Below are 11,280 nucleotides of genomic sequence, written 5' to 3'. Positions count from 1 at the left end.
AGTGGGTTTTAGTGTAAAAAAATCAAGGTTTCAGGTGGAAATTTTGGAGAGTAATGAAAAACTTCTCTCCAAAATGTACAAACAATTATTGGAATGGGACACTAAGGAAGATCTGGTGAAGGGAGCGTTGGTAAAATGGGAAAAAGACCTTGGTCACAACATAGAGTATAAAAACTGGCAGATATTGTGGACAAAAGGTGTAAAATTCACAGCATGCGTAGCCCTTCGCGAAAATCTAGAGAAAATGATATATCGCTGGTATTTGACCCCAGTAAAGCTAGGAAAGATGTATAATAATGTTGATAACACCTGTTGCAGATGTAGGGACAAGGTCGGGACCTTTTTCCATATCTGGTGGACCTGTGATGTGGTGAAGGAATTCTGGAAGCAAATACATGATGAATTGAAAAAAAATTTGAGATATAATTTCCCTAAAACCCCTGAGTTGTTTCTTTTAGGAATGATTGGTAAAGAAATAAAGAAAATAGATCAAACCTTCGTTCAATATGCCATGGCAGCGGCGAGAATTCAAATTGCACAAAAATGGAAAACCCCTGATTTACCCACGGTTGGAGAGTGGCAAATGAGGTTATACCAATATATTGAACTAGTGAGATTAACCCAAAAAATAAGACAAAACAAAACAGTTAAATTTAAAGACGAATGGAACAAATTTCTAATTTATTTTGAAAGCAGCCAGGGAATAAATAATTTATCAATCGACGATAATTAAAAGCATTGACGTATAACGTTTTAGTAATACTGCAAATTAATGTAAGATTATGTAATTCCAAAACCGAGTCGGACGGAAGTATTGCATTTGTATTCTTGTATGTTATCTTTCTTTCTTTCTTTCTTTTTTGTTTTTCTTTTCTCTTTTTCTCTTTTTTCTTTTTTTTCTTACTTCTTCCTATGATGGAAACTTTTATGTGTGTATATATCTGAATAACGATGTAAAGAGTGTATCTTTCTTAAATAAAAATAAAAATAAAAATAAAAGATTAAAAAAAAAAAGAGAGAGACCACCTGGACCAGTAAAGCCTGGAAGACAAATGCTGCATCAGGAGTCGGCCTAGTCGGCCTCTCCCAGTGCGACAGTCACAGGCATATGTGTGCTGCGTACATGACGTCAAACCCTCCCCCCGCCCCCATGTCAGATGAAACTTGGCCCGTGTGCCCTGAGAGCTGTTAAAGAGACCCCTGTTCTCCTACAATTCCCAGAGCAGTTTAACAGGCAGTCCTTGATCCAGCAGGGCTCTCTTTAAGTTTTTATGGATTTCAAAAGCACTCTGGAAGTGATCAGTTGCAGCCCAAACCAACTGGAGGGTCCCACGTTGGTGAAGGCCATGATTCAGTCCAGTATTTCTCAGATGACAATACAGACATACTATAAGTTAAATGTAATGAAATAAAATCTTAGCTGTAAGCTGCCTTCAGTCCCTGCCAGTGAAAAAGATGGGATTTACTGGTATTAGTAGTAGTAATGGAAACTGTGTGATCATTCCAGTGAGTAAATCCTATTGAACTCAGTGGGACTTACTTCTGAGTAAAAATGCAGTGCAAGGCTGCACAGAGTAATGGGAGTAAGCTCCATTGAATACAGTGGAACTTACTTCTGGGTAGACATGACAGTGTAATGCTCGATTTACAATAAAGGATTAAAAACTCCAAGCATTTCCTACAAAATTGCTGGTTGCTGAAGCATCGCATTTAAAGAATTTAGAGTGGGTTGGTTATATTTTCCTTCAGAATTATAGTAAGGGCCTTGTATGCCATCTTCACCATTTTCTTCCTTTGGTGCAGGTATTTTATTTTCAGTATAAACGGAACTCTATTTTTGCACCTGCACACACACACACACACACACACACACACACAGAGCAAAGGCTCCTGTTTCCAAAAAGACCATGGGGTGTGTGTGTCTGATCTCTGCACCACTTTTAATTGTTCTGAGAGACGTGGAGAGGAAGAAAAAGAAAAACCGGGAAATTCTGAGATCCAATAAGAAACTGGGATGGTTTTTGTAATTCTGGGACTGTCCCTGGAAAATATGGACACTTGGAGGGTATGCTATCTCTAGGGGCACACAACACACACTAACCAGGGTGGCTATCGGAGCATGGGTCACTGCAGTCACCTCTCCCTAGAAGGAGGCATGGTTGGGGCGCACCAGCCACAGCTGGTGTTAAGACTTGGCACAATCTCGAATCACAACAAATATGAATCACAAGACCTTGTGTGGAATTGTTATGCAGTGGTGATTCCATCCCTGTCCAGGTCTCTGGAAAACAGATAAAGAAAAGTTTTTCTCCCCTAAAGCTAGATATTCAATGACGCTAAATATGGGAAGATTCAGGACAGATAAAAGGAATGACTTTTTCACAGGAAGCACAGAATTTAAGTATGGAATTCCCATCCACAAGAGGCAGTGTTTGGTCACCAATGTGGATGATTTTAAAAGACAAATTGATGAAGTAGAATAGGGCTCTGGGTGGCTATTCACCTTAAGTTGCAGTGCTCTGTATCCCCAGTTGGAGGCAGCAATGTTTGTGAATACTAGTTGCTGGAAGCGGCAGGAAGGGAGAGGGCTCTTGTGCATGTGGGTTTCCTATAACCGGCAACTTGTTTGCCGCTGTGAGGACAGGATGCTGGACTAGCCCCCTTTGGCCTGACCCTGCAAGCTTTTCTGGTGTTCTTATGGGACACTGTCTAAATTAGTCAACCTGGGTGCTTAGAGCTGACTTTTATGCAATCCTTCCCCTGCCTTGGATTCTGACACCAGCACATGGTCCTCAGAGGGGGCCAGAGATCCACGTTCGAAACCACAGGGAAAGGAATCATTGTTTGATGCGCACCGCCTGGCCTTTTCCTGCAACCGCTTCAGGCAGGGTGGCCATCTGGGATCTAAAAGCATTCAATTGTTCTCACCAGCCTTTCTTTTGAAGCTCTCATTCATCCCTCCAAGGTCTGCATTGATTGGAGGCTCCAAGAGGGCCTGCATCTGCCTCCCGCCTCCCCCCGTCCTTCAGCCTCCATCAATGCTTTTCCCACATTAATCTAGTAGGTCTCTCGATAACCAAACTCTCATTATCTTCATCTCAGTCAAATTCAGCGGGGTGGGGGTGGGAGGCAGCAGCTGAGGAGGGAGGGAGAGATCCACTCACTGGACCTTCTGGCTGCTTCATTGTCCAAAGCAGAGCAAATGGCCCTCTAGAGGGTGCCTGTCTTTACAGTACAAGAGTCAGTGTGGTGCAGTGGTTGGAGTACCAGACTAGAACCTGGGAAAGACCAAGGCTGAAATCCCCTTTCAGCCATGTGACGCTTAAGAACCAGCTGCTGCCTCTCAGCCTAGCCTACCTTGCATGGTTGTTGTCAGGCTAAAATGAGGAGGAGAATGATGAATGCCACTGTGACCTTCTTGGAGGAAGAGTTGGGAAGTAAATGCAACCAACAAACAAACAACTAAATAAATAAATGTATCCTGTACAAATACCATGAGTTGTGATATGACCAGGACCCGACTTGGGGATGCTTCTAGTTAATTTGTCGACTGAAAATTGATCTTTTTTTCTTTTTTCTTTTTTTCTTTTTTTCCTTTTTTTGTGGAGTGGTGAGATGGCATTGCATCAAGTGTCATCCTTATGGGTGCCAGGGATTCCCACCGAATGCAGAAATTCTTGGCCTCATTTATTCGTTCCCTGTCCAGAAAAAAAGTCAATCTGGCAAATGCAAAATCAAGTATCCACTGTTGTTGTTTTCAGTCTGCAAACTATACATAATTGACAATTAATTAAGTCCGTACAGATCAATAGGAGGGTCAAAATCCATAACGTTGTGAGGCTTTTAAAATCAAGACTAACCAAAATGCGAAAAACGAGCATGCAAACTTTGGGAAAGCTTTGCATCAGGCTGAATGTTACGTTATTGTTATTGTTGCCATCATCATAATCACAATTAATTTATTAATTGCCTTCCAAACTACCACCCCAAGGCTATTTAAACATAAGATAATCAAAGACAGTTATAAACACCAAACAACAAATACATTAGAAGCCAGACTGAAACCTGAACCAGAGGCTCCTTGCAGTAAACACCCATTTGCCCAGCTAGAAAATCCTGCCAGAACAAAAAAAAATCTCTTCAGTTGTTTCTGGAAAGTGCAGCTAGGGGATGCCTGTTGTACTTCAACAGGGACAATGTTCCACAGAACAGGGGCAACCACATTAAAGGCCCTGCTCTGACTGACTGCAGAGTGGGGGCTTCTGAGATCTTTGGAAGCAGCGGGAAAGACTCTTGGGCTCCTATTTAATTCATCCCTTTCTTCAGAACTACAAGCACTAGAATCTTACAAATGGGGGAGCAGCCATAGCTCTGTGGCAGATTATTTGCTTTGTGTGCAGAAGGTTCCAGATTCAATCCCCACTGACATCTTCAGGAAGGGCTGGGAAAGACTCCCTGCTTGAAACCTGGAGAGCTGCTACCAGTCAGTGTGGTAATCTTGAGCCAGGCCGACCAGGTGGAGACAGCCTTCTTGGATAGGAGCTGTAGTCCAACAGCACCAGGACAGCCAATGATTCCCCAAACTTGGTGCATGAATCCAAAATATTATTATGTTCTTAATAATAAATAATTTACTGATAAGAGTAATATACACTAATTTAGGGACCGGTGCCAAATCACTAAGAGGAATTAATACTAATTTAGGGGCCATCGCCCAATCTGCTGCTATCGCAAAACTCCCATGAGACTCTCTATCCTGCTAACATAATATCTGGGGTCCTTTTCCAGGCAACCATTTACCTGCTGTTTGCTCATAATTCTCCCACAAGTCCTAGGCAAACAAACAAGGAGATAATTGGAGATCATAAGCCAACCAGGAGTGGCTTGCTTGCGTTTCCTTTTAACAGAATTGTTTTATGGACAGGACTTTTAAATCACTTCTTTCTTTCTTTTATGATTTGCTGCCAGAAAGATCAGCTCTGAGGCCCAATTGCATCTGGTCCCTCTTGTTGCTGTTCTCATAGGAAACACCCCATAAAAAAAATATGGGGATGGAAGGTAAGGGTAAACACTTTCTCTGGGGCCCATCAAACTGGCCAGCTGTCAGCTTAACACACTTGGTTAAGCCTCCTGAGTTAATTGCCTGCTTTGAAGTATGAATCTGGCTGTGATACATTGCATTGCACCAGGGCTCCGGAAAGACCAACACAATGTTCATTTGGCTTCCTTTATCATGTTTTCCAGAGACTGATAACGCTGGGTAGAATCCGCACCCAGAGCCCATCTTGATCCCACTTTTGACCTATTCTGCAGGGAAGGAACAGGGCAGGCGACAGAGATGTCTCCTCAGCTCAGGCACCAGCAGAATACAGAGGACCTTAGATAAGATGAGCCAATGCGGTGAGGTGGTTAGAGTGTTGAACTAGGACCTGGGAGACTAGGGTTCAAATCCCTACTCAGCCATGAAGTTCATAGGCCAGTCACTCTCAACCTAACCCACCCCAAATGGTTGTTGTGAAGATTAAGTGCGGACTATGACCTGGGAGAAGCCAGAGTTCGAATCTCCCCGCCTTGGTCATAAAGCTCACTGGCTGCAGTCTTGGGCCAGTCGCTGCCTTTCAGCCTAATCTACTTTACAGGGTTGTTGTGAGGGTAAAAACAAGGAGGGGAGAACCTTGTATGCTAGTGTAACCTCCTTGGAGAAAAAGGTGGGATATAAATGCAATGCAATGCAACACAGTGATGAAAGCATGCATGAACAATAAAGTTGCCTGCACTAGGACTGAGTGCCCCAAATCAGTTTCCCAATTTTGCAAAAGTTTCCTTCCCCTGCAGAACAGGTTTCTGTTTTCTTTGGTTAGGGAGCACCTATGCATTTCCCCCAAAGAAGAAATCCATCACCAAAACAAAGAGCAAGATGGCTTGGCTCTGCCCTCCTGTCGGAGGCGCTAAATGCTTTTGAATACCAGTTGCTGGGAATCACAAGTGGGGAGAGTTTCTGTTGCACTCAGATCTTGCTTGTGGGCATTAATGCTCAAGCCCCTCCATCTTATGCTTGGGGTGGGTAGGTGGGTGGGTAACTAAAACAGCATATCCTAAAGACACCACAGTCTTCGCTGACCTTCATTCCGAGGAAACCAAACCCTGTATAAGCCCCTGGAACCCCTGGAATTTCTCACTGCTCAGTGAGTGGGGTGGCATGCAACATTGGTGTTAGAATTGGGATTATATTTCTGGGAGGACGGCGTGTGAGCCTCTCCATCCCATGCTCACTTTGGATATGTGTGTAAACATCTATCCTGAAGACACCAGAGTCTCCACTGACCTTTGTTCCAAGGAAACCAAACCCAAGTAAGCACCTGGGACCCCTGGAGCCTCTCGCTGCTCAGAGACGGGGTGGTGTCAACAGTATGGTCAGAGCCAGCCTCACATGCCAAGAATCAGGCTAAGAAGGACTTTACATGATACTCCAGTTTTTAAAGGAAAGAGCAGCTGCAAAACCTGCCCCCAGTTGACCTGGCCTTTCAGCCTCGCCAGAAACAACATCCATGTGTTGGATGAGCTAGGATGTGGAAGAAGAATCTGGGAGGTGGCACGATAGGGCAGGGGGTTGGCCTTGTTATGGCTGCTCTGGGCAGCACAAAATAACTCCTGGTATTGGACTCTGCCGTGCAGGGGGAGGTGGCCGACCCTTCAGAGACGTGACCTGCTCCCGGTGCAGGCACTGCTGTTGACAGTCCTTATCGAGCTCTCCCAGTGACCAGGGCTGTCTTCGCTGGAAGACAATGAAGGTCAGGGGTGCTGAGGGATGTTTTGAGTTCTTGCCATCCAAACAATCCTTTTTAGACTGGCTTCCTGCTTCCCAAATTCCTGGTGGGGCCGGACAGAGAGAAACCAGAGAGAAATGCATGTAGGAGCTTGTCAGAGCTGCTAGGGAACCAGAATGGAGGCAGGTGGCGCACTGTTTCTGGCCCAAGGGCCACATTCATCCTTAGTCAGCCCTCCAGAGGCCACGTGCCGGTAATAGGTGTTGACACTCCATGTACACACATACTCACGCACACAAACATAGGACACACGCGGGCACGTAGGCTCCTTCCATTGCTGATCCTTGAGCAGGAGGCATATTGCCCAGTGTTATCTCTACTTTATTTTGGGGAGAAAGTTTCATTGCTGCTGACAGAATTAACATGAGAAGAGCCTGCTGGATCAGGCCAGTGACCCATCTAGTGCATTATCCTGTCCACACAATAGCCAATTTGATGCCCATTATGGGAAGCCCACAAGCAACAACAACTTTCCGATTGTTATTCCACATCATCTGGTATTCAGAGGCATGGAAGTTCTGCTATCTCAGCAGACCTCCAGCAGATCCCTGATGGATCAGGTCAGTGACCCATCTAGTTCAGCATCCTGGCCTGCGGTCAGCCAGATGCACCAAGTGGAGAAAGCCCACAAGCAGGACTTGAGTGCAACAGCATTCTCCTCTCTCAGCAACTGGTATTCAGAGGTAGAATGCCCCTGGGTATGGAGGTTCTACTATGACAGTCTCTATGGAGAGCCCTGCTAGATTGGGTCAAAGGCCCATCTAGTCCAGCCTCCTGTCCTCACAGTGGCCAACCAGATGCCCATTATGGGAAGCCTACAAGCAGGACCCAAATGCAACAACCAGCTCAAAGCAGTTCTGCAGCCAAGTAATGCACACAGAAATTTGTATAATGTGCATATAAATGTTTATCTTAGTCAAGTGACATAGAAGAATGTTCGTTAGGTGAATGTGGGTTGTTCCTTTTGCACATGCGTGTACGCTAGGTAATATAACATATTCTAAAAAATATAGTAGGAGAAATTCACGCAAAATGCAGATGAATTTTCATGAGAACCCTTTTAAGGGGGGGGGGCAGAGGACAGAGGAGATTGGAAAAACCAAGAAGCTGAAATTGACAGATTCACCATATAAACATGTGAGCCTTCATTTGGATCTGACATGAGCTGCTTTATAAAGCAAGGTTTACCTGATGCTCTGAGCCACTGAATCCCTGGAGAGTGGAAGCAGCACTTGGAAATCCTTTTTTCACCTTCTGCTGCGTTGAAGTGGGGAAGAACTTTCTGAGGGCAAGAGCTGTTTGAGAGTGAAACAGACTCCCTTGGGAGGTGGTGGACTCTCCTTCACTGGAGGCTTCTAAGCAGAGGTTGGATGGCCTTCTGTCAGGGCTTATTTAGCAGGGATTCCAGCATGGCAGGGGGTTGGACTAGATGACCCCTGGGGTCCCTTCTATGATTTTATGATTCTATGGTCCCTTTGGGTGAAGCCAGGAAGGCCGCTGGCTGTTTGGCTTTGAAACCCAGCACTAAGCAATGGGGACCTCCTTTACCTCCTTTAAATCAATTGGCTCGCCACAGCCTATGGTTTGAAGGGCTGGCCTGGCAAGGAGAGCTTTGTGATTTTGTTTTTTTAAACTGCTGTTTTGTTTGTTGTGGCAAGGAAGGTTGTTTCTTTCCAAGTAGGTTGGCTGATGAAGAACTGGGTGTGGCACTCACTTGCCCTGATCCTCTGCATGTTCATTAAGAGGCCTGGCACATGACGGTGCTGCCATGTATCACCCTTGATGATGAGCTGAATAACGACAGGACTCTACATAAGGAGTTGCCTCCAGGCAATACAAATTAATACTCCAGGAAGCCCTGCAAAAAGACTGTCTGGTGTGGTTGTTAGAATATTAGACTAGCACCAGGGAGACCAAGGTTCAAATCCCCACTCAGCCATGAAGCTCACTGGGCGTGACTTGTGCTGGTTGTCGCCAAATCTACCTCACAGGGTTGTTGTGGGGACTAAAAGGATTCAGATCCCGCCCCCCACAACTCGACCACGAAGCTCACTGGGTAACATGCTTAGCACACGGAAGGTCCCAGTTTCAATCCTTGGTAGAGTCAAAGATGCGCCTGCCTGAAACCTCAAGAGCTGCTGCCAGCCAGTGCAGACAACACTGAGCTGGATGGACCCAGTTCAAGGCCGTTTCCTGTGTCCCTTGGAGCACTGCCACCAGAACAGGCCTGCAAGAATAAACATTACTTTGGGAAGGGTTAGCAAATTCACCCGCAATGGGGAAATCATCAGGCTGCCACGGAAAACAGAGCAGGGGCTCCCCTGTGTGCGAGTCCCCACCCCCACCCTCTAGCGCTCCCCTGGCCCATGTTGCAAGGAGGCTGCTGGAGAGCAGGCAGTTTGGGGCCCGTGCCAGAGGCCCTGCCTCAACTTGCAGCTCTCCTGGGCCTTGATGAGCCAGATAGAGAGAGTCAGGGTGGGGCGGAGGGGCAAGCCCCAACACTCCTGCCTCCACTGGCTGCCAACAGCTGAGCGTGAGAAAATACCGGGACAGGGCAGGCAGCTCACAGATGTACAAGCATGAGTGACATTTTAATAGCAACAAGAGGATGATGGAGGCGAGGGGGCTTGCTGTGTTTCCCTTCTCTCTCCCCCACCACTCCTCCTTCTCCACCAGATTTTAGGACTTTCATGTCATCAGTGAAGCTGACCCCACTCTCAGAGGTAGTAAATACATCTGAAAGCCAGTTGTTGTTGTTGTTGTTGCTGCTGCTGTTGCTGTGCTCAAGTCCTGCTTCTCAGCTTAGAATAACAGAACTGTAGGGAAGTTGCTCTGGCTATCTTTTCCACAATCCTTCAGGACACATACGCTCCTAAATGCTCTGCTGTACGATGCAGAGGACAGGGTGGGGGGTGGGCATCCTGACCACATCTGGAGAAACCCTAGTTCAACCCGACTATCAACCGGACAAAACCTGAGATGCAAATATTTTAACTGTTCAGGACTTGCACAATGAGCAGCAGTGGAATTATAATTCAGTGGAAAGGATGCTTCCACTGTGCGGAGATTGGGCACATAAAGAGAAACTGCCCTCTCTGGTTAAAAAACAACCACGCCTCTGAGGAAGCCTGGCCACAGAGTTATAGCACCACCAGGAATCAGCAACCTCGAAGAGGACCACTGCCTGAGAGGCTACTGGCAGACTTTAATGAATATTGACAATTTGAAGGAGTTTCCATCACCCTTCTACTCCAGTTCCCAACTGTCTCTCTCTCCATTAATGACCCCATCTGCACCGTAGAAATAGACAGGCATCCTTATCAATGCTTACCTTTAAAGGGATTGCTTGAAAGCTCCATACACTAGATCTGAGAGACTTGCTAAAAATATATCTTATTCTTATTTCCTTAGTATCGTTTGTTGATTTTCCTATCCCGACCTAACTCAACCCATTCCTCTCCTGTAGAGAACTGGGTTTACGACATTATTATTTGGGATGGCAGACACTGTAGGGAAACAGGGCCCACTGCAGGGAAATGGGACTTGGAGATTTTAACTTCTGGCAACCCGTGACCTGTGTTTTGCTGAGTCAAGTGACAAGTCCTGCCCTGCAATGTACCCCAAGGAAGTTCTGGTCTGGAGTCCCAGGTACCAGTTACTGGGAAGTGTTGTTTTTACCACTGAAGGGGGATAGAACTAGGTCAACTGCTACAGTAGAAGCTATATCCAACTTCTGCACAGTAAGACAATCCAAATAGTAAGACAACCCGTAACCTTTATAAACGACCTGAAGAACAAAGGAATTGAGGGGATGCTCATCACATTTGCAGATGACACCAAACTCGGAGGGGGAGCTAATGCCACAAAACAGAAATATCTGAAGGGCTGTCACATGGTAGATGGAGCAAGCGGCTATCTCTATTGGTAAGGAGCCAACAAAAGACATTCAGTCCAAGATTCCTATCTTGGAGTCCAAGATAGGAAAAGAGGTATTAAGTGAACACATAGTGACTTTAAATGAATTCAAATCTCCGGGGCCTGATGAGCTGCCTCCAAAGGTACTAAACAGCTTGCAGATGTAATCTCAGAACCTTTGCCTATGATCTTTGAGAATTCTTGAAGAATAGGTGAGGTCCTTGCAGACTAGAGGCAGGTAAATGTTGTCTCCATCTTCAAAAAGAGGAAAAAGAAGACCCAATGGGTGAGCTTGACATTGATACCAGGAACAGATACCCTAATTCAACAGTTGGTGTGTGAGCACTTAGTAAAGGATGCTGTGATTACTAAGACCCAGCATGGGTTTCTCAAAAATAAGTCATGTCAGATGAATCTCATTTCTTTCTTTTTTCTTTTCTTTTCTGATGGAGTTACAAGCTTGGTGGATCAGGGGAATGCTGTGGACATAGTGTATCTTGATCGCCGTAAGGCTTTTAACAAAGTTCCCCATGATATT

At 45.6% G+C, this 11,280-nt stretch overlaps 1 long non-coding RNA gene across 1 annotated transcript in view; it reads right to left on the bottom strand.

Moving 5' to 3' along the window:
* Nucleotides 1-3,682: 3,682 nt before the first annotated feature.
* Nucleotides 3,683-11,280, bottom strand: part of LOC309524227 — a 30,700-nt gene continuing 23,102 nt past the window's right edge. Inside the window, exon 3 of the long non-coding RNA XR_014215867.1 lies at nucleotides 3,683-3,762. This is a non-coding gene — a long non-coding RNA (uncharacterized lncRNA). The remainder of the gene's footprint in view (nucleotides 3,763-11,280) is intronic.

Source organism: Podarcis vaucheri, assembly GCF_965113315.1.
Source record: "Podarcis vaucheri genome assembly, chromosome: Z".
Classification (NCBI taxonomy): Eukaryota; Metazoa; Chordata; class Lepidosauria; order Squamata; family Lacertidae; genus Podarcis; species Podarcis vaucheri.
Note: the sequence above shows the minus strand (reverse complement) of the source record. Positions and strands in the feature narration are given on the sequence as shown.